The 27131-nt window shown below is 32.3% G+C and overlaps 2 pseudogenes; one reads left to right on the forward strand and one right to left on the reverse strand.

The window, feature by feature from the left end:
- The window catches only part of LOC128183616 (deleted in malignant brain tumors 1 protein-like), a 492435-nt pseudogene that overhangs the window by 20336 nt on the left and 444968 nt on the right, over positions 1 to 27131 (reverse strand).
- LOC128183436 (uncharacterized) lies at positions 12484 to 18746 on the forward strand (annotated as a pseudogene).

Genomic DNA, 27131 nt, shown 5'->3' on the forward strand with positions numbered 1-27131 from the left:
AAAATTTTAAAATCGAACCGATCCCGATTGTAATTAAACTGATCCCGAACGAAATCACATAAAGTTAGAATGAATCAGAATTTTGCAACAATTTCAGGTTGTTTAGCTGTAAAATGGTTTCGTCATTCACTAACTTTATAATTTATATCAATTACTTAGAAAAAAAACTGCAGTTTACTTGTAAAATTTCAATTCTAAAATAATTCTGATCGGGATCAGTTTTTTTTCAATCGGGATCGGTAAAAATTTGATAAATAGCAATTTTTCCAAAATTTCCAAATTTTCTTTGTAAAATATTATTGTTTAATAAATAGTTTATGTGACTATATGTTATTTTTAAAATTTTATCCATAGATTAAAAGGATATTAAAGAATTACAATTTTGATTTTCAGAAATATTTTTTTAATTAAGAAATTTAACACTTGACCAAACGATCTTTGGCATGAATTTATTTATAATTATATTACACATTAATTGACAACAAGTTTAAAGCTTTAATATATTCTGTTTGTCTGCCAAACAGTTTTTCCTATTTCACTGAAAAAATACAAAAAAATTCGTATAGAATAACTGAAAGCCGATATTGATCTCTGTTTTGTGGAATCATGTTTCAAAAAAGATTCTCTATCGCTCCATAAAATAAAATTTTGATGTGTCGAGGATCCTTAAGAACTACCGTGACATTCTATATACCATATAATGACCGGATTTATAGATTTGTTGAACAGATATCAATAACTAAAGACATAGAGTCGTCCTTAAAATTGACTTAAAATGTTGACCCCGTTGGACGTCACGGTGCAACGAAAAGTATAAACAGTATTGATTTATTTCGTAAAAATAGCCAAAACACAGGATAAATGACCATCTTTAAGTTCTCCTTAAAAATAGCTTAAAGGTGCTTAAGGTTAGCTTAAAGACGATCTTTAAGCCACATTTATACTATATCTGTTGCTTAAAGGCGGTTTAAAGAAAGCGTAAAGATGGCTTAAAGGCAGCTTAAAGACTATCTTCAAGCCACCTTTAAGAAAAACTGATAGGTCCTTAATGTCCAAACTTCTTTAAGTCACATTTAAGCTACCTTTAAGCCACATTTAAGCCACCTTTAAGCCATTCAAGATCTTTTATTTTATTAAAAATTAATAATTAATGATTAAAAATCTTTTAATTCAATATTGTGCTTTATTTACCAAGAAAATGTATTAACTTTATGATAGAAACGGTATCAAAAACGGTTTTTGTTCTAGAAAATAAAATGAAAATAAAAAAAATAAAAACGCCCAAGACGAGGATTGAACCCGGGACCCTTTGTTTACCAGCATCACCTCACTTCCTCAGCGCCATGGCAAGTTATATATTAGGCAGAGGAGATTTTTATATCCTATATATTAATCGATATTGAATGAATGTATTGAATGTGTATTCTTACATGAAAAGATTTTGACTTCCATTCAGTTTGTAAAAATCAATTGAATAATTTTTATATAATTTATAAATTATATGCATGCATGTATTTATAATAAAATACGGAACGTGGTCTTTAATGAAAAAAAAATATATTATACCTAAATGGAAAACTTACTAGCAGGCCTACAAAGCCAATAAATTTAAACTGAGTAGGTATACGTTCATTTAATTCCAACCTAATGAAAAGCAAGGAAGAGGATGAAATCATTTAGCTATAAAATTAATTAATCCATTGAAAATATTAGGGTATTATTTCTACGCAGTTACCTTGTTTTCATGATCACAGCGCCGTTCCAGTATGTTTAAATATTTACATGTAATCATTTTTAGACTATCAATTCTATAACAAACAATATTACCAATTACCGGTGACGTATTTACTGCATGTGGCAATTGCAAATGATGTATAATTGTACATACAATTTTATGATGTACCAGGCCGAGTATGTGACGTATTTACCCTTATACATATATTTAAATATTTAACCCCCATTAATGATCACCAGTACAGTAATTAATAAGCCTCTAGATTTTACTCTTACATAAATGTATCTTTAATTTGTAGACGTAATATTTTTAAAACCCAGAGTTAGGAAATAATACTTTGAAAATGAATTACAAATGTAAATAAACTGTTATTCACTAGACGTATTGTATACACGTACATGTACATACTAAGATTTCAACACTTTTAGAAACCCTGACGTACACACATGTTGTGTATATCTTGTATATTCTGTGTTAGTTCCAGGGGTTTTCTTGAGTTGGACAAACAAAAGACTCTAATTAGATATACACAAACGAACAAAACTATGTCTAGACAAACAAAGCAGTAATATCCTGCCCGATATAACAAAGGCAGTTGAGAGTCGTTTCATCTTGAACATGTATCTAGCAGATCTAGAATTAGACCTAGAAATAATTAAAATTGCCAAAAAAAAAAATACATACCTTAAACCGATTATTAAATTAAATCATGCGTTTTTGGTTCATTTTCTTTATTTTGTTTAATAACCGGATGAACAGAGAGAGAGAGAGAGAGAGAGAGAGAGAGAGAGAGAGAGAGAGAGCGAGAGAGAGAGAGAGAGAGAGAGATATTAATTCATAATAGAAAACAAACATACTTTAATATAATTTCATGCACAGATTTAGATACAGAGACTGCGTTCACCCCCACAATAAATTTGAAACCAAAAAACAAAATAAATATAAAGAATTTCATAACGACAATCTGTGTTCATCGGAGCGGTGTTGATGATAGCGATCTGTGTTTAATGGAGCGACAATTAAAACCGCCTGGAACACACACCCCCCTTCCTTGGATATTATATCATCACTCGGATCACCCCCTCCCGTCCCTATTAAAGAGCTTTTGCATTTAATATATGTTTTCAAAATGAATGTGTTCAGCTTGATCAAACTTGACTTAAAGGGAACTTAAAGATGGTGTAAAGACAACTTAAAGGGAGCGTAAATGCCACTTAAAGATGCTTAAAGGTGGCCTAAAGATGGCTTAAAGGTCACGTAAAGAAGTTTGGACATTAAGGACCTATAAGCTCAGCTTAAAGGTGACTTAAAGTAAGATTAAAGATTGTATATCCTTTAAGCCAACTTTAAGCCACCTTCTAGGACTTGCTTAAAGATTGTCTTCGCCCTGTGATAAAAGCTGTGAAAATGCTCAATGGTGGAAAAAGTAAAAATTTATTGGCACATTAGTGTTTAACTCTTACACATTTTGTGGAGGTTGTGGTAGCTGTATTTTAGACATCAAACAGAACGAAAGGAGTAGAATATCTGTAAATATTTTGTCAAAAGAACAAACAATGTCATCTGACATTAAGGCATTTTCTAACTTTAAACGAAGAGACATGCCGTTAAAAATAAGAAAACTTCGAGAAAAAAAAACTTATATAGTGCCGATTTAAATTGTATAGTGAAGATTTCAAAAGACTGAGCGTGTTATAAAGATTGGTTATTTCTATTAACTGTGCGTGCGTCCTCTTGACATTATGTTTTCAACGTTACCGTGCACCGTGGATAGAAAACGTTGATTATAAAATCGTGTAACCAAAATACCTCTTCATCAAATGGAAAGAAACTTTGTATATGAATAAAATATGTTTAATAAAATATGTTTCGTTGCATAATTTAATCTGTTAGTTATGACTTTAATGAAAAATATATGATAAACAACACAGTTTTCTTCGTATTATTTGATTACCCTTGTATTTGAAAGTTGCTTTTATTGTTAAAAAAAGAAATCGTACATTTTTAAAAGGAGACTTCGTCGCTGGAGCAATCATATAACATAACTTCACTTTTACTTTTAGTGCGTCCAAGTTTTATCTGATTTGTACAAATGTCTGAAGATCGCTTCATTATAATGCTGTGAGTGTAAATAGTAGCTGATGCATTGATATGATGTCAAGTAGCATGAACAAAAGAAGAAAACGTTTACACAAGATCATAGTCTCATATATGGTCTGTTGTTTGAATGATTCAATTTTTATAGTGTTAACAGTTATAAAATCGCTAACTCAGGATTTTACATATGATCTGTGTTGTTATCACCATGTGTTTTCGTTTCAAAAGAATTAAATTGTAAACAGTTCCTATCCGCTAATGACTTGTTTCATGAGAAAGATCATACATTATCAATCTTAGAAAATAGTTATTGGTTTGCAACTGCATTTCAACGCTGAGAAATTCAAAAATTGGCATAATACAATTATATATCAAGAAATATTTTGATATGATGCATAATTAAAAAATAGAACTAATGACGGATTATCCATTAGAAAAGGTATTTAATTACATGTGTATTGTGAGTAGCATCATACACATCAGGTTATACAAATCATAAATTTTTTGATAAGATATTACATATATCTTTCTAATAGCAATAACAGAATATCAAACCACGTTTTATTCAAATCGCTTGTGTACAGTTGTTTGAATAAAGCTATCTTTAATGGCTAACACATACCTAGTAATAAACAGCATGTTCTTAATTGTGAATTAACTTAACTTATGCTTTTATATGAATATACATTATTAACAATAAGGCATTGTTAAAAATTCCTTTTGATTTGATTATCTATATTTAAAGACATACTAAAAAATCTTTAATTTGTCCAAAGAATGAATTTTCTGGGTTTCAGTGTCCGAGGCACGTAACATTTGTAGTTTATTTCACGACAAGAAATAATAACACTATTTATCGTACCATTAGGACTGCAGTTGATGGACACATCCTCCCAGTGATAACAGTTATGGGTTCCCCACCCGCTGTGCTGACATTCATCTATACTTATCTCAGATCCCTCACAGTTAACACCGGACAGCCAAATAGGACCTGATCCTAGACCATAGACAGCATTTCCATACACTTCTGATGTATTCCTGAATGTTTGAAAACCATAACAATATTATTACCGTTTAAGTTCTCAGAGTTAATTTCCATTTGGGAAAAATTAGTAATTAAATTGATGATTGAAATAAAAAAAAATGCCTAGTTGTGATACGTTTAAAAATGATTAATACCAAAGGAAAACAACAAACATTATTTTTTTTATTTTGAGTTATAGAATAGATGTTTTCCAATATAATATTAAATTTCTGTCCGTCAACATTACCAAGGAAACCCTAATGACCGACACACAACAGCAGCCAGTTTATCATTTGGTGAATAATCACACACTGTTCCCCATTTTCCAAATTTGTACACTTCTAAACGACCTTCAGATTTAGTATCACCACCCACAAGTCGAATTATAGTATCTGAAAATAAAAAAAAACATTTCCAGATTTATTAGAAAATTATGGTGACAAAATATTTTTTTAAAATTTTAGTAGTAGTCTGAGAAAATGTGCATTTAAAAATAATGTTATGCATTTAAAGTCAATCAATGATTCTCAAGAATAAACCATAATGCAGTCCATGTCCTTAAATCTTACAAATTGTTATTCTAATTGTAATCTTTCAATATCGTGAATAACATTAAATTAAAACAAAATAAATTGATAACATGTTGAAAAGTTTCAATATGACAAAAATATCATAACAGGTTACACACGTATTTACATTTATCGTTTATTCCCCATTTTTCAAATAACATTGAAAGAGAACGAAATAAATTTATAACATTTTATTTATTCGGTAATATTCTTCTACGAATTTTTACCACTATAATATTTTATTCACAAAAGCGAACTAAATAACATGTTAACGCTGCTGTACCATGTTTTATACCTTACTAAGAGCGTATAAAAAGGCTTTACACTGACAATACACATACACTTCATACAATTAACATACACATCAAAGCTGTGAATACAAATTAACATAGCGCGCAAATGCGCGGTTTTCAAATTTTCTGCACCGCCGTGGTGTGTTATAGGACCGACGATATCCCAAAAATAAGCATTTAACGTTAAAATATGAGCATATAATTTACTTTATATATTGGCATTTGTCATTTTATTTTCCTCTAGACTTCAATGTGACTTCAATTCCAAAGGACAAGTACTCTTATTGAAAAATGATTTCAAAACTAGATGCTTTCATTAGACAGTAATACCTGCACCAAGTGTTTTCCCCTAAATAACACTGTTTTTTACCAGTTTAATTAAAAATGAAGGCTACATGCAAGCTCCGGTAATACATTTGAAAATTGAAAGATGAGATCCCTTCCAATATGATAATACACATGAGCAGCACGTTATGTGCAATTTGGGGTGGAACTGTTTGGATGTGAATTTTAAGTTAATCAATAATCTTAACACTTCATGTCATAGAAGTAATGGTCTATATAATTATTACAAACAAAATTAAATTATGCCCCCTCTCCGCGGTTGTTGCCGGTTTGAGATTTGCATTCTGTGCCTACATGTACATAATCGTGTGCATGGATTAAGAAAAGGGGTGGGAGTGAGGGATCCCGACCATCTCTCCCCCTCCCCTCTCATGAAAATCCATTTATACCAATAGTGAAATTACCAAAAATACAGCTCAGACTCCAATGTCCTTACAGACATATAATTGCTCTAACCCATTGCGCTTCAATGTAAGGTAACATTATTTTGGGGGAAAATATTATATTTATACTTTATTGTTCATTTCATTCGGAAGTATACATCACAATATGCAGGTGTCCTGCAATACCTTAAAGCTGTTATTTACCTAATAAAATAGTGCATGGTGTTTTGAAGAATAGGTCATAAAAATACATGCATGTTACAAATGACTAATCTTTGTCTGAAGTTACGTACACAACACATGTCTACAGGTCTCAATAACGGGTACTTGTTTAACCCAGCTCGTCGATTTGATGGGTTTCAGGTGGTGTATACATACATGTATGTGTTTTGCAGATGCAGAAAAAGATTAGTTAACATGCATAAACATTTCTTTTGTGATGATCAGGTAAAGGGATTCATATTGTGCTCTAATTGGATTATCATTATGATGTTGCACAATAAAGGTAAGCATAATACATGTATAGTAGCACGATATTATGAGACTCCAATATGTACAAAAGTATTACTTTCATTTTTTAAGTATGTGATCTCCCTTTGCTAGCATACCGTATCATCATTTTTTAATATTTAAATAAGCTTATCATCGTTACCTATTCTATCGCATTTGTAAAGTTTCTGTCATTTTTATTGCAAAAGTTATATTTTCATTTGTCAGACTTACACTATTGAGTTGACCCCATACTGACCCTGTAACAATTTTGTATTAAATTTGTGTATTACATACTCATGTATAAGTAAGTGTAGAGACTTCTCATTTTCAAAAGAGTTATAATAAGAAGAAAGGGGTCTTTCTTTCCTAATGTATTATAATGCATCAAATACAATGTGGGCCATGACCCTATGGGATTGTTCTGACCCCATGAAACAGGAAAATACAAAAATATCTGCTTATGTCATTATGATGCATCAAATCGTGTAATGTACATGACCCACAGGTGTTGTCTTTAACCCCCCCCCCCCCTTTATGAAAAAGGAAATGATGATACACTGTATATTTTGCTAACTTTTTAGATCTTCATCCCTAAACCATATAATTTATTCTTGCTCGTTGTGTCATTGCTCATCAAATTATATATAGGTTATGCCCCCTTGGAGACACCGTGACATTCTAGAACTAGAAATAATTAAGCATTTTATCATATTCATATGTAATGTTTGATCCATGTAGCCTAATGATGAGACTGCTTTGTTAAGGAGACTTTACAATTGCACAAAATAGGCGAATACACATGCATATAACATTTTGTTATATGCATGTGTTATTTTATAGATTTTCCGGTTCCGGTGGTGGTATGTAGACTTGTTTTTTTATTTCCTGGGTGTTGTGAAAAAAATGACAAAAATTATATAAGGGACGGTTTGAAACATCAAAATTAGGTGTAGTAAGTCAAAATATTCACGAACTCATTGATTAACACGTGCAAAATTAACCAGTTTATACTTTCAATCTGAAAAAAATTAAATCGAGTGAAGTGCGCAGTGAGTAGGTGATCACCCGACAAACTTTCAAAGTATGGCAACCGTCGAACGGACAAAGGACAGTAAAAAAAGAACTCACGATAGCATGCAGGACAGCTACCGCGAATATGGCGTAAAAGTGAATGCTGTCGTGACATTGATGTCAAAACAATAAACACAACTTATGCATTATAAGGTTGTAAATATTTATTTTTCATCCATTTTGAGATATTGTTCTTTCTCGCATTGAACTCTTATACTTCATGTAGGAATTGTCCGGTTCAACCGGCATAGGTTTAACATTTTATACACCGATTGTCAACATCCGGTTAACATACGATTACATGTGATATAAGTAATTTACCTTTTTTTCTCCCTTACTGATTGTTTTTAAATGGGAATTTTGATATCTGGACAATATGGTGGAGTCGGTTTCTTTACCTTGCCATTTATAATAAAATAAATACCCAAAAGTGACGAAATTGAAAACTGATACTCAACGGGTAATTTTGTTGTTTATCATTGTTCATAATTTATCTTATGTGTAAATTTATATGTTCATAGAGAACAGTTTCTTTGTAAACTAAGGAAAAACTGACTACTCTTATCAAATGTTACTTTATTCATTTAATTTTGTTTAAACAATGGGCCATAATGTAATGAGTATTACCGAACACCTAGGATATCCCAACATCACATTTTTTCTCTCTCCTAATTATTCTATTGTAGAATTGATACCGAGTTCATAACTTTTTCTCTCTGCCCCAAACAGTTCCCCTTTTCATATCCATGACCCCTTTTCTTTTGTTTATGATGATTGCAAAGAAAGCAACACAAAACTCGAACAATTAGAGGTCTTTCCACCTTATTGTTTTTTTTATGTTTCAAATAAGATTGGTTCAATAGAATGAAGTATTTTTTCTGCATTGCTTCATACAAAAGTGTCAAACCATTAAGTATGCAATTTTTTATTGCTTGACCTTGACCTTTGACCTTTATGTCATTTTGATCTGAGAAGGTTGACGCTTCAATACCAAGTGGTCCAATGTATCTATAATTATTGATTTAAAATTTATTTGTGTTTTTTATTGAATGTTTGAAACTTTCAGGGGCAATAACTGCTAGAAAAGGACTTTGGACCCTGTCGGTATGAAAAAATTAAAGAAGCGTCTAAGTGTAATAAATACATTAGTAAAGGTTTCAAGTTTCTATCTCTAACGGTAAATGAGGAGTAGCGATAACAAGCATTTTGTACAAATAGCGCAATAACTCTATAATTGTCACATGGTAAGGATCAAAGGGTTTTAATTTGAAATGTCTTAAGATGTCCTACTACAACCATGAAAAAGTTTTTCTCTACCATCCTAAACAAAAGAGATCTGCAAACTCATTAATTAAGAGATTTTCAAATGACCTGACCTTTGAACTTTATGTCATTTTATTTGGCCAAGGTAGACCTTTCCATCACAAGTGGTCTGAAGTCTCTTTGATAATTAATACAAAATTTAGAAATGATTTTATGGTAATGTAAATACTTTCAGGGGCAATAACTACCATAAGGGGGGTTCAGATCCTCTTGGTATGATAGATTGAAGAATCCTCTAAATGTATTGAAGACATCAGTAAAATTTCCAAGTTTTTATCTCTTATGGTTTCAGAGGAGTAGCCATATCAAGTTTTTCGTAAATAGGGGCAATAAGTCTGTAACTATTTTAGAGAAGGAGCTAAGGGGCTTTACTCTAAAATTTCTTAAGATGTCTCTTATTACATCTATGAAAAAGTTTATCTTTACTACACTAAACAAAAGAGATCCAAAAACTCATTAATTAACGGATTTTCAGATGACCTTGACCTTTGAACTTTATGTCATTTTATTTGGCCAAGGTACACGCTTCCATCCCAAGTGGTTCGAAGCTCTATGACAAATAATAAAAACGTTGGAAGTGATTTTATAAGAATGTAAATACTTTCAGGGGCAATAACTACTTGAAGGGGCCTCAGATCCTTTCGGTATGAATAGATTGAAGAACCCTCTAAGTGTACTTAAGGGTGTTGTTTACTCAGGGTTTGAGTTCTCAAATTCCGATTGCTATAAAGTTCAATCTAATGAGTAAAATTTGTTCTAAACACAAAAAGTATTAATGAAATGAATTATTATTGACAAAACATTCAAAATTTTTACTTTATTATGGAATTAGGCTCAAACAAAAATTGACTTTTAGCCAAACAGAGGAAATTCGGACTAAATTTTGCAGATTTTTTTTTCTGCTCAAAGTTTTTTGGCAGTAGTCTTATATTAAAAGTTAGGATTTTATATTTAAGTCTATGTAATTTTGCAAATTTTCCGTTGGTTTTACCTGACTTATTCATTAAAATAAACTTATGGCACGAATTATAAAATTATTGAAAAATGCTTAAAAACGAGAAAAGACACCATATCTCAAAATTTTGATCATTGACCTCATATAAATTTTATGCCAACAGAATAAGGTCAATATAAGTAGTTCAAAACCATACAAGTTTTGTATTATCATCATTCAATTTTTTGTAAAATTTGATCAAAAATGGGTAGGGATTTGAAAACTGATAGAGGAAATCCGGACTGGATTATTTTTTTTAATTGTTTTTGAAATCTTAATGTTGTGTACTTATTTAGTGCCACTACCATTCATAAACTGTATCTTATTTTTTAAAGTGTTTTATTATTTGTAATAATTTTATAATTAAGAAAATCTCAATCGTAGTGTAATATTGTATGGGATTTTTCTTGATTTTTCAATAAATATTCAATGGCCATTAACTCAAAAAGTAGGTCATTGACCTACTTTTTTGAAAGTGAAAAATAACAATACAAGCAAAGGTCTATAACACGCAATAGATCGTTTTTCATTATCATCAGTGGATTTTTTTTTCATTCTGAGTAAACGTCATCCTTAAGGCTGTTGTTTACTCACGATATTTTAACACAAACGGGTCGCCGTAGTTAATGATGACGTAAATTTATTAAGATCCGAAAGAAGAAAAGTTATATTTTAGATTTATGCATATAAGTTATTTAATTTAAACTCTTCTTTAATTTAATCTTTGTTGTCTTATTATTTATCAAACAAAGGATTTTAAACTCTTTACGACATATGCCGTATATCAGCGCGCGGTAACATGTAAACAATCGTCTGTCAAAATGTTTTCGACCTGATTCACGGTAATTTACAATCATGCCACGCTGGAAGAAGCAAGGCTTCTTAAAGAAGTCAAATCAATATAAAAGCAATTCTCGGCTTCTCGCTAGTCGCTGGACCGACCGTAAGACCACAGATGATCACAATTATTGGGAGAATTCTCCTGATATTCAACAGACCGACGATGCTCAGACTACCGGTATACATAATCACGATGGCCTGATGTATGTGCCAGAACCGGCAGGCAGCGACGTTTCCGTCTCTTTCAATGATTTGGAAAATTCTAGGTATTGCTTCAGATGATAAATTTAGGAGAATAACTCATGCTATCATATATTATATAGATAATTTAATGTAGTAAATTTTACCACGCTTACAGTAAATACACATTTTTGAAGTCTGCATAAACAGTTGTAATGCATGATAAAGAGAAAAGCATTATGCATGTAGCATCTTTACATATAAGTCATGTTCTTCATTTATATAAAAATGTAAAACAGTAAAAAAAAAAAAATACCTCATTTGATTTTGGTTAATTTACATAATTTATTTATAGCTGCAAGTACATTGTATATGTAGCTCCTGGTCTGAGAATATTCAGATGGGTGACCTGGGAACTTCCCACTGGAAAAAAATGTGTATTTTGCGCACAACAACGTGACTGATGAACCTTATTTATACGCAAATTCTGTGAAAATAATTAGTACTATTAAATTCTTTATGCAATTTACTACAGTACTGGTATTGTCTCTTTACTTTGAAGCCTCTGATAATCTTTTAAACACCATCACCAATCCTGTAAATTAAAGTGATGCAGTTTGTTTACATGTAAAAATGGTGACTCGAGATTTAACATACTTGATTTTCTGAGGTCGCTAGCATGTTGCAAAGAAAATCTGAGGCATGTTAAGAAATAAAAGATCTGCATGAAAAATTTAAGGGTGCTATTTGTTTTCACAGAATTTGCGTATAAGTAAGGTTAATAAGTCCAAAACTAGTGCACATTTTTGTGCACAATAAAAACACAATTTTTTCAATGGGTGGCACTCCAGACTGTACCTCTTAGGTCGCCCATCCAAAATTTTTTTAAACCAGGAGCTACAGACCTGCAGCTAAATTGTCATTGCCTGTGTTTGTTCAGTATTACCAAACTTTGATTTGTTTATAAAGAATCATTCAACATTATTTAAAAAACAATTTTTTTTAAGGTATGACTCATCATGGAGAGAGGGAAGAAGGGTTGTTGAGTTAGGGGTGTTAGCAGATGGCCTCTCAGGATGTGAAAAATGTGGCATTCCACTCCATCTTTCGCATTCCATAGGAGTATTGACATGTGGATTAGGTTCTTTTTTAAAAGTCCAATGCAAAAACACCATATGTCAACACTTAAATACAATACCAACTGGAAAACGCCATGGAAAAATTTGGGATGCAAATACTAAGCTTGCCACAGGTACAATTTCTTGATTGACTGATTGAATACATGAACTGATATTATAAAAGGTTGTGGGTACAATATACTGTGGAATCATTTAAATTCGTGGAGGTCAATTTTCGTGGAATGTTGGCTTTTTGCTTATTCGTGGGGATGCAATTTCGTGGCTTTGTTGCATGGTTTTCAGTTTAAGTAAGAAAAATAACTCGTACAAAACTTGTTTTCATGGAGGACGTAAATTCGTGGAGAGGGATACCCACGAAAACCACGAAAATTGAACCACCACAAAATATAATATACAGTAATATTTTTAAACAACTTCTTGTCATTAATATTTTCTTAAGTCATGAAATACACATGAATCTTATTTTTCAGGAATGATGCATTCAGGCATAGGGCCTTCTCAGGTGAATGCTCTTTTATCATCTCTGAATATCCCTACAGTTAGTACCCGAACATTGCAAAACAGGCAAAATGAACTGGGAACAGTCATGGAGAAAGTTGCAGAGGACACTAAAAGAATCAGCCTTCATGAGGAAATTCAGGCAACTTTAGAGTATGTAAACATGCAGATAAAATACTGGTACAATATATATCCTTGAAAAAAATTGGTTTTATTTTTGTATAATGCTTCATTGTCTTTGTTGAAAAACTGCATAATAATACATATACATGCACAATTATTTCATGAAGGTTCTATCAGAGCTGAAATTCATAGTGTTTAAAAATAAATCCCATTTTATTTTACTTAAATTATGACTTGTTTGGGGAATTTTTAGGAGTGAGGGTACAGATGAATTGACAGTCAGTGTCGATGCTGGTTGGCAAAAGTGGGGCAGTGGGCGATCTTTTGACAGTCTCTCTGGTATGATTTTTTTTAAGAATGAAGTTTTACTTGGTTTATTCAATTAAAATCATTATTAAGGGTTAAAGGTCAGTTATGATTATTGTATTATAAGAAGAGAAACATATGATAATACTATATGTTTGTGCGACATATTACATGTACTGTGAAATTCTTATTTCCTGGGGCTAAGTCTCATAGATCATAAAGATTATAAAGGTTTGATGGGATATGTAATTTCACAGAATTGCTTGTTTGTACAATGAATGAAGTCGGTATATTCCATAATTCAGAAAATCATGAAAATTAAGTCACATGCTGCAAATATATAATCCTCAGTGGTCTTCATGCCAGTACAAGTATTTCCTGAGTATTTCATGACAGTGATATTAATGAACTTTATTCTCATAACTGAAATTAAATAGTAGAGAAAATACCTATTTACAATATATAAAAACTACAATTTAATGGATGAATATCATTGGTAGTACCATAGGCATGATGAAGGGATAACAGATAATTAATTCAAGTAAACCATATGAGTTAATTACATGTAACTCTTTCAAATTTACATGTACCGGTAATATCTAATTAGGTAGATAGTTTACAAATAATGATAATATTTAATTAGTTATTTAATTTTATTATAATTCTTAAATTTCATCTGCATGACTACACGAAATAAAAGGTAAGTTTGTTGGTTTTTTTTTTTTAATTTTCAGGCCATTGCTCGATTGGATCGCATACAGGGAAAATCATTGATTATGAGGTACGCTCAAAATCTTGCAGGATTTGTGAAAATGCTACAAAAGCTGGTAGAGTCCCCAAAGATCATGACTGCCGAAAAAACTGGGAAGGTAGGGTCTTCTTTCTGCTATGAATATAATAATGAGAGAGAGAAAGAGAGAGAGAGAGAGAGAGAGAGATATCAATGCATAATAATGCATGTATATATTTTTTTATACGTAAGCTATTAATATCTATTATTATCGTAATTATAGGCAGCTCTAAAGCAATGGAAAGAGATATGGTTGTCGATATGGTTACCAAGATGGTGGACAAAGGGGTCAACATTACCAAAGTTGTGGCAGATGAGGACACAACTACTTTTTCCCATCTAAGAATTACCATTCATAACAACATTACGAAGATATAAGTGACAGGAATCATATTAGGAAAACATTTTCTTCAAATCTGTATGGTTTGCAACCAAAACACAAATCGTTGAGTACCAAAGTAGTCCGGTACTTGGTGAAATGCTTTAATTACATGTTGGCTCAAAACAGAGGAAATCCAGATGGCATACAAAAGGGCTTGGATGCACTTGGCAAGCATCCGTTTGGTGATCATACCTCATGCAGTGACTCTTGGTGTTCCCATGTAAACAATCCAAAACAAAAATACACTGCCTTGCCTAATTATGGGAAACCCATGCGGGACAGTCATCTCCAAGAATCTCTGCAAACAGTTTGCTCTAAATTTCTTAAGTACAGTATTAAACTTTCAAATTTAGGAAGCACACAGGCCAACGAGTCATTCAATAAAACTGTCTCCATGAAAGCTCCAAAGAACCATCATTTTAGCAGTTCTGCAAGTCTCAATTACAGAGTTGCCGCAAGCGTTGCAGAGAAAAACACAGGACAAACCTATGTAGTAGAGGTAATTAAGCTAGATATATATGCTGTAAAGCTCAGTTAAGTTTTAAGGACACCTGGACTGACACAGTATTTCAGATTATTTTTGCAATTGTTTAATCTTAACTATTTTCAATACTATACTTAACCATTATTAAGAACTCTATAATGCGAAATACATTCCGTATTGTTTACAGTTAGGAACTTCATAACCCATTTATGCAAATTTCGTATATTGCAAATTGAGAAAGAAATCATTACTATATATATATATATATATACCCACCCAACGACTCAGCAATTTATTGGATATCATTTTGAAACCACTATGTCAAAATGTAAAAAGTTTCATCCGGGATGACTTAGATTTTCTACGATATCTACCGGAACAAGTGGATCCTGATGCTGAACTAGTAAGCGTGGATGTAGTCAACTTGTACACTAATATAAGCAGTACACTAGGACTTACAGCTTTGAATTTCTGGATTGATAAATGCAGAACGGACATTGATAACAGATTTACAAAGGAGTTTTTATTGGAGGCTACAGACTTGGTTTTAAAGAATAATGTATTTACGTTTAATGGCAAATACTTTCATCAAATCAAAGGTACAGCCATGGGAACTAAAATGGCCCCAACATACGCTACATTATGCCTAGGATTTTTAGAAGAAAGTCTGTATAAAAAGACAAAGGAGGAATTCGGTGAAGAATTCAGCCAGACTCTGACAAAGAACTGGAAAAGATATCTAGATGATTGTTTCATCATATGGAATAAAGAAGACTCGGAATTACAAAGGTTGAACAATATTCTTAATGATCTAGATCCAGATATTAAATTCACATTAGAAAAAAGTTCCACAAAAATTCCGTTTTTAGATGTTCTAGTCAAGAAGGAGAACGATAAAATTTCTACAGATATCTTCTACAAGAGTACAGATACTCATCAATATTTGCATTTTGGATCGTCCCATCCACGACATATAAAGAGGGCCATCCCTTACAACCTTGCCAGGAGAATATGTACAATAGTCAGTGATGAGGAAACAAGAAATCAGCGTCTCAACGAATTAAAACAATTTTTAACTGGCCAGCATTACCCTATCAACCTTATCAACGACGGAATAATGAAGGCCAAAGGAATAGATAGACAGGATCTTATTAATCCAATTTTACAGAACAACAAGGAAACCAAGATATTACCGCTTGTTACTACCCATAACCCTAGGAACCCGAATATAGCTCCAGTGGTCAATCATCTCAACGGAGTTCTCAAAACAGATGAAGATATGGCTCGCGTTTTAACCAAACTCAAGTTTATTAACAGTAAAAGGCAACCAAAGAACCTTAAGAGAATACTCTGTCCATCTACAATTAATACGTCAATAAAAACGGTATCTAAATGTGGAGACATACGATGCGGCACGTGTCCGTTTTTAAAACAAGGCAGCTCGGTTGACTTCAGAGGAAAACAATTCCACGTAAATTCGGACATGTCATGTCATTCCAAAAATTTAATATATACCATTATATGTGATGGATGCAACAAATTTTATATCGGCGAAACTGGGACAACATTAAGAACAAGAATCCGGGTGCATAAACAGCAAATTAAAGACCCAGAGTACCGGAAAATAAAACTCAGCGAGCACATCGATGTATGCGGAGGCGGGCAATTTAAAGTGTTTCCATTTTATAAACTTTTTACAGAGAGTGCAACGGAAAGAAGAGAAAAAGAAAAACATTTTATTCAAACTTTAAAACCTTGCCTCAACAGACTGCTATAATTTAACTTTTTTATGTATTGTGTATATATTTCATTGAATTACCCTATAGATTACGCGGAAATATCCCTCTACTACGTTAACTTTAACTATGACGTCATTGTATTGTAGACGTCACCAAGTAACGTAATTGTTATTTTAAAAACGTCTGAAGATTGAATGAAAGCGCTAACGTTTTACTCTGTGTTGTCTTTCGTTTTTCAAATTTTCTATATATATATATATATATATATATATATATATATATATATATATATATATATATATATATAATAATGAGTTTGTTCATAATACTATATCATATTTTAAACAGGTGAACAGAAGAGTGGGTCTTTCCCCAGGAAAGCACACAAAAAAGTTTTGCTATCTTCGAGACTCACAGTCACGGAAAAGACATGCTATATTGCACGAACAAAGAAAGCAAAGAGGAGAAGAATAGAACGGAAAGCCAAGAAGTGAGTCTCTGAAATAAAATCTTTCTCTTTATTTTTTATAAGGTTTTATGCATTGAATATGACATTACCGGTACTACTCTCCCTACCAATTCAAGATGAGGATTAATTCATTGATTATATCAGACAATTGTTACAAACAACTAGCTTATCTAAAAATAAGTCAGTTCTAATGTAAGGTACTTATTTGATATATATACAGTAATGTTGACAATAAAAAAAAATGTGTGCATATCTGATGCATGCAAGCTTAATGAATTGTTCACTGCTTATTGGTCATTAATGTGAAACTGTTCAGATTAGTTTGAATTAGTCAGTTAATGATATTGATTATCTTGTTGCCTTTGTAGATGCCAGACCACATCATGTAAAGAAATAAGAGAGGGTCTGACTTATATGTCTGGAGTTGGAATTGGTGATCCAAACAGTGCGGTAAAAGAAATACCACGACCATCATCTGTACCACAAATTCAGAGTTTGTCATCAATCAAAGACCATAGTCTTGTCTTTTTTGACCTGGAAACAACAGGACTTGGTATTGATGCATATGAATTTTTAATTATCCAAAATATTAATCTGGTTGATTTAATTCAAAGGATTGTTTTTATAAGTTGACTCATGTGACATAAATGCTTATGTTGATGCTTTTTTTTCATTTTAGCAAGAACATCACATATTCTGCAGGTGGCTGCCGTCTGTGGGGATGATACATTTTCCACCTATGTCATGCCAAAGGAGCAAATTACCCCTTCTGCATCAGAAGTTACAGGCCTAAAGCTTAATAATGGAGCCCTCTATCACAATGAGAGGAAAGTGAATGCTATTTCAATATCAAGTGCACTTGAATCCTGTTTAAGCTTTATTGAAAAGCAAGCAGGTGTTATTTTAGTTGGCCATAATATCAAAAGTTTTGATGTCTATGTTCTATTTCATGCTTTAGATTCTTTCTCTTTGTTAGATCGGATGGCACATTGCGTGCAAGGGTTTTTGGATACCAAATATTTATTCAAACTTGTCCATCCTAACTTGTGCTCATATAGGCAACAACATTTATCAGATGTGTTGCTTCAATGTACCTACAATGCACATGATGCTGTAGAAGACGTTTTAATGTTAAAAAGGTTATTTGACACTGTTCAATTTTGTGATGATGAACATTCATGTACTACATGTACCTTTCAGTATGCATTGAGTGCTTATTGTTACCAAAAGGTTGTGAAAAGAAATTTGCAATGTCTGGTAGATAAAAATGTACTTAGTGCTGAAATGGCTAAGAAAGTTGCAAGCAGTGGTCTAGATTTTGAATGTCTCAGACTAGCACACTTAAGAAGTGCTGATGGTATCCATGCTCTATTTACTGAACAGTGTGGCAACAGCTCAGTTAGAGTAACTAAGTTTAAAAAAATAATTGATTCTGTCACAAACTTTTTCATGTCTTTGAATGAAAGCTGAATAAGATATTCTGTCTGATCATGATATCAATTTTCAAAACATAATGAAATTCAATGTTTTTTTTCTATTGGACGTATTCTTATATTCACATATGTTATATATCATTCATTATAAAAATGAATTTTGTTCACATGCATAGAACATACAAAATTTGTGAATTGTTCATTAGAAGCTATATGTCAGTATTGATTTTGTATATAATCATCAGTAATATATTCTTTTGATTTGTGATAAAATTCTATTACATAATATTTTAACATTTATATATTTTTTACAACAATGTGTCAGGTAAATTAAAATTGATATGAATTTTTTTTTGTAATAGTATTTCTTATTATTCAAATAAAAAAAACATGTTGGATAAAATAGAGAAATGCAGAGAAAATTCGAAATTTTGAATGTAAGAATTTTAATTTTTAAAATAGTTAATCCATTATTTTTGCCTTAAAAATTATCAAACTAGATGTCACAAAGAAAATCTTTCAGATTTTTCTTATTGTCTTTTATTCAACTGTTTAAGAGAATGGAATGAAAATACATATGAATATCTCAAAAATTTGATCATTGACACCCACTTTGTTTTTTAATTTTGTTTTCTTTAGGATGCAGTTTACATGCATAGCTTATCCATAAAGAATTATCATCATTCAATTTTTTTTTAACATTGAAATGAAAATTTGTTGTTTTTTATGAACTTTTTTTTTGAAACAGAGAAAATTCGAGTTGCATAAAATTAAAACGGGCTTGTTTCATGTAAAAATTTTAGTTCAATTTTAAGAATATACCCTTTATGAATAGATACACACAATGTTATGTTTTATTAATGTGATTAACAAATAAATATTGTCGAAATATGTGATTACCTCCTAAAATTTCAAATTTACAACGCTGAATTTATGCAATAATTTGATTGGCCATTAGCAAAAAAAGTAGGTCATTGACCCAGTTGTTTGAAAGTGGATTTCAGCATTACATACAAGTGTCTTACTTGTCCAATAGTTATTATATGGATATCATCAGTCGATTTTCTTTTCATTCTGAGTAAACGTCATCCTTAAGACATTGGTAAAAGTTCCAAGTTTCTATCTCTTATGGTTTCAGAGGAGTAGCGATAACAAGCTTTTCGTACACAAGCGCATTAACTTTGTAAGTTCTGTGAGTTATCAAGCAAAGGGTCGTTTGGTACTATATCTTTTAATGGCCAATAACATGATTAAAAAAAAAATGTTTCAGTATCTCTTTAAATATAAAAGCTGTCCCTAGAAAAAAGTGAAGAAAAACTAGAGGAAATCTCGTTCCAAAGCAACGAGTGGGTCTTCCGTTAATGTTGAGAGTAAAACAAGATGTTCCTGTAAGAAACAGAGTTCTTAAACCAATAACAAGTTTAACTTAAAGAAAAAAATAAAAAAATAGAATAATTCTTCGTACGATTTAATAAAATTCGAATGATTCTGAGTACGAATTAACAAAAACTTTGACGTTTTCAAGAACGACTAAACAAAAAAATCCGAATATGTCAAAGTAAGACTTTACAAAAATCGAATTATTTTTGGTACGAGTTAATATCACTTCGAACTTAACGCTATTTTTTAAACCAAGAACGCGGAATCAAAATTTCCGGAAAAATCGATTTTTAATCCCCAATATCTCTGCAATGCATCGTCCGATTTTAGAAGATTTTAGAAGAGATTTCAGACTTGAATTCACCATGGCAAGTACTATCAGACTGTAGTATTGTCTTATTTTGTTCAAAAAAATGAAAATTTACAAAAATTGGAACTACTTCCGGTTTTGAGCACATCTATCATTAGTAAAAATTTCGAAGTGATATCTCCAAAGGTTACGGAGAAATCCTCCGGACAAAATCACTTTTTCAAAAATTAAAAATAGTCGTCAAATTTGAACGAAGGTGACGTAAATGCTAAAACTTTAACATCTTTGAGGCATGATAACTTAACAAAAGCTCTGAAAATTTTATAGAAATCGGATCAAACTTTTGGAGTTATAAAGCCGAGAAGGAGTCAGAAAAAAAAATAATAAAAAGAAAACGAAGAAAAACAAGAGGGTGTTCTGTGAGAAACGGAAGACCCTTAAAAACTAGTAGACTAATTGTTGTCGAACAATTAGAGGTCTTTCCACCTCATTGTGTTTTATGTTTGAAATAAGATTGCTGCAATAGAATAAAGTATTTTTTAATATGTGTTACTTTATAAAAAAAGTGTCAAAAGATTAAGTATGCAATATTTTATTGCTTGACCATGACCTCTGACCTTTATGTCATTTTGATCTGACAAGGTACACGCTTCCATCCCAAGTAGTCCGATGTCTCTATGATTATTGATTCCAAAGTTATTTGTGTTTTTATTGAATGTTCCAAACTTTCAGGGGCAATAACTGATAGAAGTTATTGAAGTTATTGAAGGGTCTTGGACCCTTTCGGTATGCTAGATTAAAGGAGCGTCTAAGTGTAATGAATACATTAGTAAAAGTTTCAAGTTTCTATCTCTAACAGTTAGTGAGGAGTAGCGATAACAAGCATTTTTTTACACTAGGGGCCATAAATCTATGATTGTTTCATGGTAGGGGTTTAAGGGTTATATTTTGAAATGTCTTAAGATGTCCTAATACATCCATGAAGATTTTTTTTTCTACCACCTTAAACACAAGAGATCTAAAAACTCATTAATTAAGAGATTTCCAAATGACGTTGACCTTTGGCCTTTATGTTATTTTGATCGGCCAAGGTAGACGCTTTCATCCCAAGTGGTCTAAAGTCTCTATGATAAGTGTAAAAAAAGTTGGAAGTGACTTTATAGAAATTTGAATACCTTCAGGGGCAATAACTACTCAGATCCTTTCGGTATTAATAGATTGAAGAACTCTCTGAGTGTACTGAAGAAATGGGTTAAAGTTCCAAGTTTCTATTTCTTATGGTTTCAGAGGAGAAGCGATAACAAGCTTTTCGTAAATAGGGGCAATAACTATGTAATTATTTAAAGGAAGGAGCCAAGGGGCTATATTTTGAAATGTCTTAAGTTCTATTACATTCATGAAAAAGTTTTTCTCTACCACCCTAAACAAAATAGATCTACATTAAATAAGAGATTTTCAAATGACCTTGACCTTTGAACTTTATGTCATTTTGTTCGGCCAAGGTAGAGGCTTCCACCCCAAGTGGTCCGAAGTCTCTATGACAAATAATAAAAAAGTTGGAAGTGATTTTATAGAAATGTAAATACTTTCAGGGGCAATCGCTACTAGAAGGGTGCTCAGATCCTTTCGGTATGAATAGATTGAAGAACCCTTTTAGTGTACTGAAGACATTAAGGAAAGGTTCCAAGTTTCTATCTCATATGGTTTCAGAGGAGTAGCGATAACAAGCTTTTCGTATACAAGGGCAATAACTTATAAAGTTCTTGGGGTCATTATGCACAGGGTCATTTGGTATCATAACTTTTAATTTTCAATCACATAAAGAAAGAGTTGTTTTAATATCTTTTGAAATCAGAAAGTTTTCCCGTGGAAAATAGAGGAGAAAATTAATAATAAAAAACATAAGAAATATAAAAAGGTCTTTCACCTGAAAGGTGAAAAGACCTCATCAGAAGTTTGACAATGGAAAATAATAATGTAAACTAGAGCAGAGCTCGTGGCAAAGCCACGAGTAGGTCTTCCGTTGTTGCTGCGAGTTGAAAATGTATGTGATATGGTGTCAATAATTTATAATGACTAAACTTTCAGTTCTTCTTTTGTTATAAAAATGTGTTGTGATTGAAAGCCTGTATATAAAACGTGTTTTGAAAAAGAAAGAAAGAAAATGTTTGAGGAAAACTATCTGTCGAACACAGTTTATGTAATCGTTTCAAACATTCTTTAAAAAATGAGATGTTTAATGGTGAGTTAAATTTTCAGAGGGTAGCAAGCATTGATACATGTACTCATGATTCATGTGAGGAATTGTGTTTTTTTTGGAAGTTGATTTTAATCAACTTTCCTATGCAGTTACTCTAGCACACCGAAACTGAAACTGTGTTTGCACCTAAGCACAAATCATCGCCGCTGACAAGACTAAGTTCTTGAAAATAATGAAGCATTTTTTTAAAAGGAAACTTTTTTATAAATACCTTGGAAATAGTCAGATTTTAAATGGTACGAACAATTTGAAGTTTTTTTAGTCGTGTGTATTCCTACGCCAGAGTTCAATATATAGTCTCGTTCAACCATCGGCTGTCTCCTTACATCTCCGGCAAGTAGAGAGTCAGGAGATATATTTAGAGGTCGCATCATCAAGCTATCACGTGACCTGGTATCTCTTACTTGTCGGAGATTAACGGAGACAACGAAGCATCTGGTTGAACGAGACTAGAGTTCATTATTGGTTGGATCCATACAATTTTTGAAATATTTGGAATACCAAAACATAGTTTGATGAAATCAATTCTATTTTAAAATATTACACAACATGATTCATTAGAGGTTTTCTCGAAATTCTAGTCGGAAAAGTCAGAGAATTCATATTATAAAAATGTGCATAATTCAAATGCAGATTATAATCTACTTGCCAAGCAAACTAGCATATCGTTGATTTTAAAATAAATAATATTCGATAAAATCAACTCTCGTCAGTACATCAGTACTTCGATTTAAAAACCGAACCCGCCTACAAAACACGTAACCTTTTCTCTAAGACTTCTTTATTTAAAAATATTTCTAAATTTTTGAAAATTATGTGCAAGTTTAGAATTGTTGCGTGATGACAAAATTTACAGACCCTGCAACGTACTACTACACCAAAAAACGTGCGACTTACGTGCGAGAAACGTTTCGTGTAAACCGTTTAGCGTTTCGTGTGATTGTGAAGCGTTTCGTGTAAACCGTTTAGCGTTTCGGGCAAAGCGTGTAAATCGTTTCGGGCAAAGCGTGCGAGAACCCGTGAAACATTCATCAGATTTCATTCGGAACTCACTGACACTTCAATTCACTTTCAATTGATGAAAGGGAATACATCCAAGATATCTTCATTGAACAATTTTCACTCATAAAATTTCACAGGAACGAAAACAATTTTCTTACGGAGATTTATAATGGGAAATGTTTACATCTTTTCTCCATTCGGAAGTACTCGGGATACCTCGCGCAATTTTTAAACGTTAACATCCGGGCTTATTAATGGCTGATGCAATGCAAAATCCCCGTAGACTTTCAATATTGGGATGTGTATTGAAACCTAAAGCGGTAGAGGGGGCGTTTCAAAACATATAATCTGGACATTTTTTATATAAATGGATGAACGTAGTTTGAGCACAAAGGTATTTACTATTATTGAAATATCAAGCAAAAAGTGGTGGAAGAAAAAACTCGGGACATGTATATCTTATAAATTTATGAAACTTTGAAGTGTTTTGAAATTCTTTAACCAGGGAACAACGATGTCTATATATAGATCAGTAATAGGATAAGGTAATGTCAAACATCGAAGACTGTACGAATATTTAAGAAACTGTTTTTATTACAAGTGTTACCGTTAATAATTAAATCAAAGTTTGCCGAATCTTCCTGGAATTAAACATAGGTTGTAAATTTACTTTGTATAAAAACTTTCTTCATGGTTACTCAGTGTGAAACATTCTTTGCCTTAGACGTTTTACTTTTCCACTAAGCATCCGCCTTCGTTGCCTTTCCTTTACACTACATCTAAATTCATAATGTTCATAAGTGATTATTCGTTCGCATTTTAAAATATTTTTTGTCCGTATTCTCGGACTCCATGCTAAGAAATTTAGTTGAAAATAAGCTACGTCATTCATATCCATGTGCATGTTGTCGACGGCGCGCGGCCAAAGAAATTTTCACAATCGTTCTTTAAAAAGCTTTCAAGTTATACAATATAGGATATACATGTAATTTTTATATACAGACCTTAATTAATTTGTTTGCAAGTTTATAACTAATGATTATTCCTTTATCGGCACCACTTATAATTTACTCAACTTTACTCTCTCTCTCTCTCTCTCTCTCTCTCTCTCTCTCTCTCTCTCTTTTCTTTCTCTCATTCAAGTCATGAGCGGCAATGTCTTAACTCCGCCCAGCTACGATCTGATTGGACAAAGGTCAGTGAAAACATTAGGTAGAAACTTTTCTGGAGTAAACCCCTATTAAACGCTTCAATGTACTTCGCTGTATGTTCATGATCATGTTTTGATAAGCATATATATTTTTTTTATTTATTTACATCGATAACTCTTACTGAGACCATTCGACTTTGTACAAGCAGCACACATAACCTCGGACATCGGGTGTCTCCTGCACCTGGCTGAACCTGTCAATCAACCTCTGTGTATTTGTTTTCATTGGATGGTCAAGCGTCTCTTTTTTTGTCAATAGCCAATGGAAAATTAATGACTTCAAGGTAATCGGAATCAGTATTTGATGAAGCATACAATTCAAATGACAAAAATTTTATTAGTTATCTGAAAAATATTTAAACCACTGTTATTGGAAAATAAAGAGTCTTAGAAGTAATTAACACACAGGGATTTGGCTACAATGTACACAGTCATGCAATTACTAGTAATTATTATGGGAATCTTTACGCATGGTACTTAATTCGAACAGATTATAATAATCTATACACTTTACGCCGTTACACATGTACGAAGCGCCGGTAATATATACGAATATTGAGTCAAAAATTTAAATCATTTTTATTTCTTGTTCTTTTCAATACAATGTGAAATTACTTTCAGAAAAAAATTCCGAAATATTAATTAAGGTCTTCCGTTTCCAACGGAAGACTTTTCTATTATTGTGTGGGGAAAGATAATGAAGATTATTTTTTTTTTTTTTTTTCTTCCTAGACGCGAACTTTGAGGCTTCATATCGTGCTCATTTCTGAACGGTTTTTGCTCAAATTTACAGGGCTAATGGACTTTACAAAACACTATCTTCATCAATTCATAAAAGTTAGAATTCCCTTTCCGTTAACGAGTTATTCCCCTTTTAAATTTTTTTAGGGCCTTTGGTTTCCAGACAAAGGCTCCGAGACTATGATAGCAGGGAATGGGAATCCAACGAATTTGAATAGCAGAGACATTGTAGTGGCGCACATCGGTTTTTGTTTTTAGATTACGTTTTTTATTTAGGAAAAGGTAGGGGGTCAAAAAACAGGATTAAAAAAGGTGCAAAAATTTCGACATATTTTCCTTTATATCTTTTTAACAAAAAATATTTTGTTAAGACGTGTAGAATAACAGTTGTGCAGCATATCAAGGGCTTTCATTTGACACCAATAATAAAGGGCTGGCCCCTTAAATTAAGGGCCAATAGGTCCTAAAACTTTTTGCTTAATAACTCAAAAACGGTTAGGATTTTGATATGGCTGTAGCTGGAAAAGTTGTTTGTTGGGATCTCATAAAAGTTGTAACAATATTATTTTGTAAGTGATTTGTGTAGTATGAGTGTAAAAAGCTTTACATGTTGACATGTACCTGTTTTCATTTGACAAGTTAACGAAAGTCTTTGTGCGTACAACTAGCATAAAGTTGCCGCAGAAAGTATGCTGGTTTATACAAGAGGCATTAATTTATAAGAATTTTGTTGTTGTTGTTGGAGTACATGCTTTTTTTTTAAGGAGTTTAAGTCATTGTTGTTAAGTTCATATAGTGCACAATCATTAAAAACGGCAATTGGAAAACAAAACATCCTTTTTCTTTTCTATTAAACCACAAAATATGGAATTAAACAATTCTATGCATTACATTTTATTTATTAACTCCATGCATTTAAAATCTACCTTGAATCAGAGCTGTGTGTGTGTGTACCATTACGTAAGCTCTCCCTCGCCCGCGGCCGAGAAAATCGGTCACCATGCTCGCGGCTGGACTACCTAGCGGTCAGCGGTTATCTAATACACGAGAGCTGTGTCTCTCATATACATGTATGAGTTTATATAGCCGCGAACTCAAGAATTGCTTTCGTTTTGATTACACATAATTTTTCTATGGATTAAACGATTGGGTGTCAATTAAGAAATCGTTCAGTTAATTGATAAAAGCAATGTCATTCTCAATCTAAAGCAATAATAGACACAGATCAATTGTGGGTTTTAAGTTTAAAATAAATAACTTTTATTTGATAGAGTATGGTCATTATACTGCAAACTTTTCAAATCTTCCTGGGTTCTGAGCTGTGCCTGTCTGTGCGTTGTACATGTACCGTTACGTAATATATCCTTCGCCCACGGCCGATGAGATCAGCTACGGCTGCACTACCTAGCGGTAATTAAGCGGTTATTTAATACACAAGATTCTCACACCGCGACGCACACTTACATGCATATGAACGTGTTTGAGTTAATATAGCCGTAAAAACAGGAACTGTATTATT

Source organism: Crassostrea angulata, chromosome 5 (assembly GCF_025612915.1).
Source record: "Crassostrea angulata isolate pt1a10 chromosome 5, ASM2561291v2, whole genome shotgun sequence".
Taxonomy (NCBI): domain Eukaryota; kingdom Metazoa; phylum Mollusca; class Bivalvia; order Ostreida; family Ostreidae; genus Magallana; species Magallana angulata.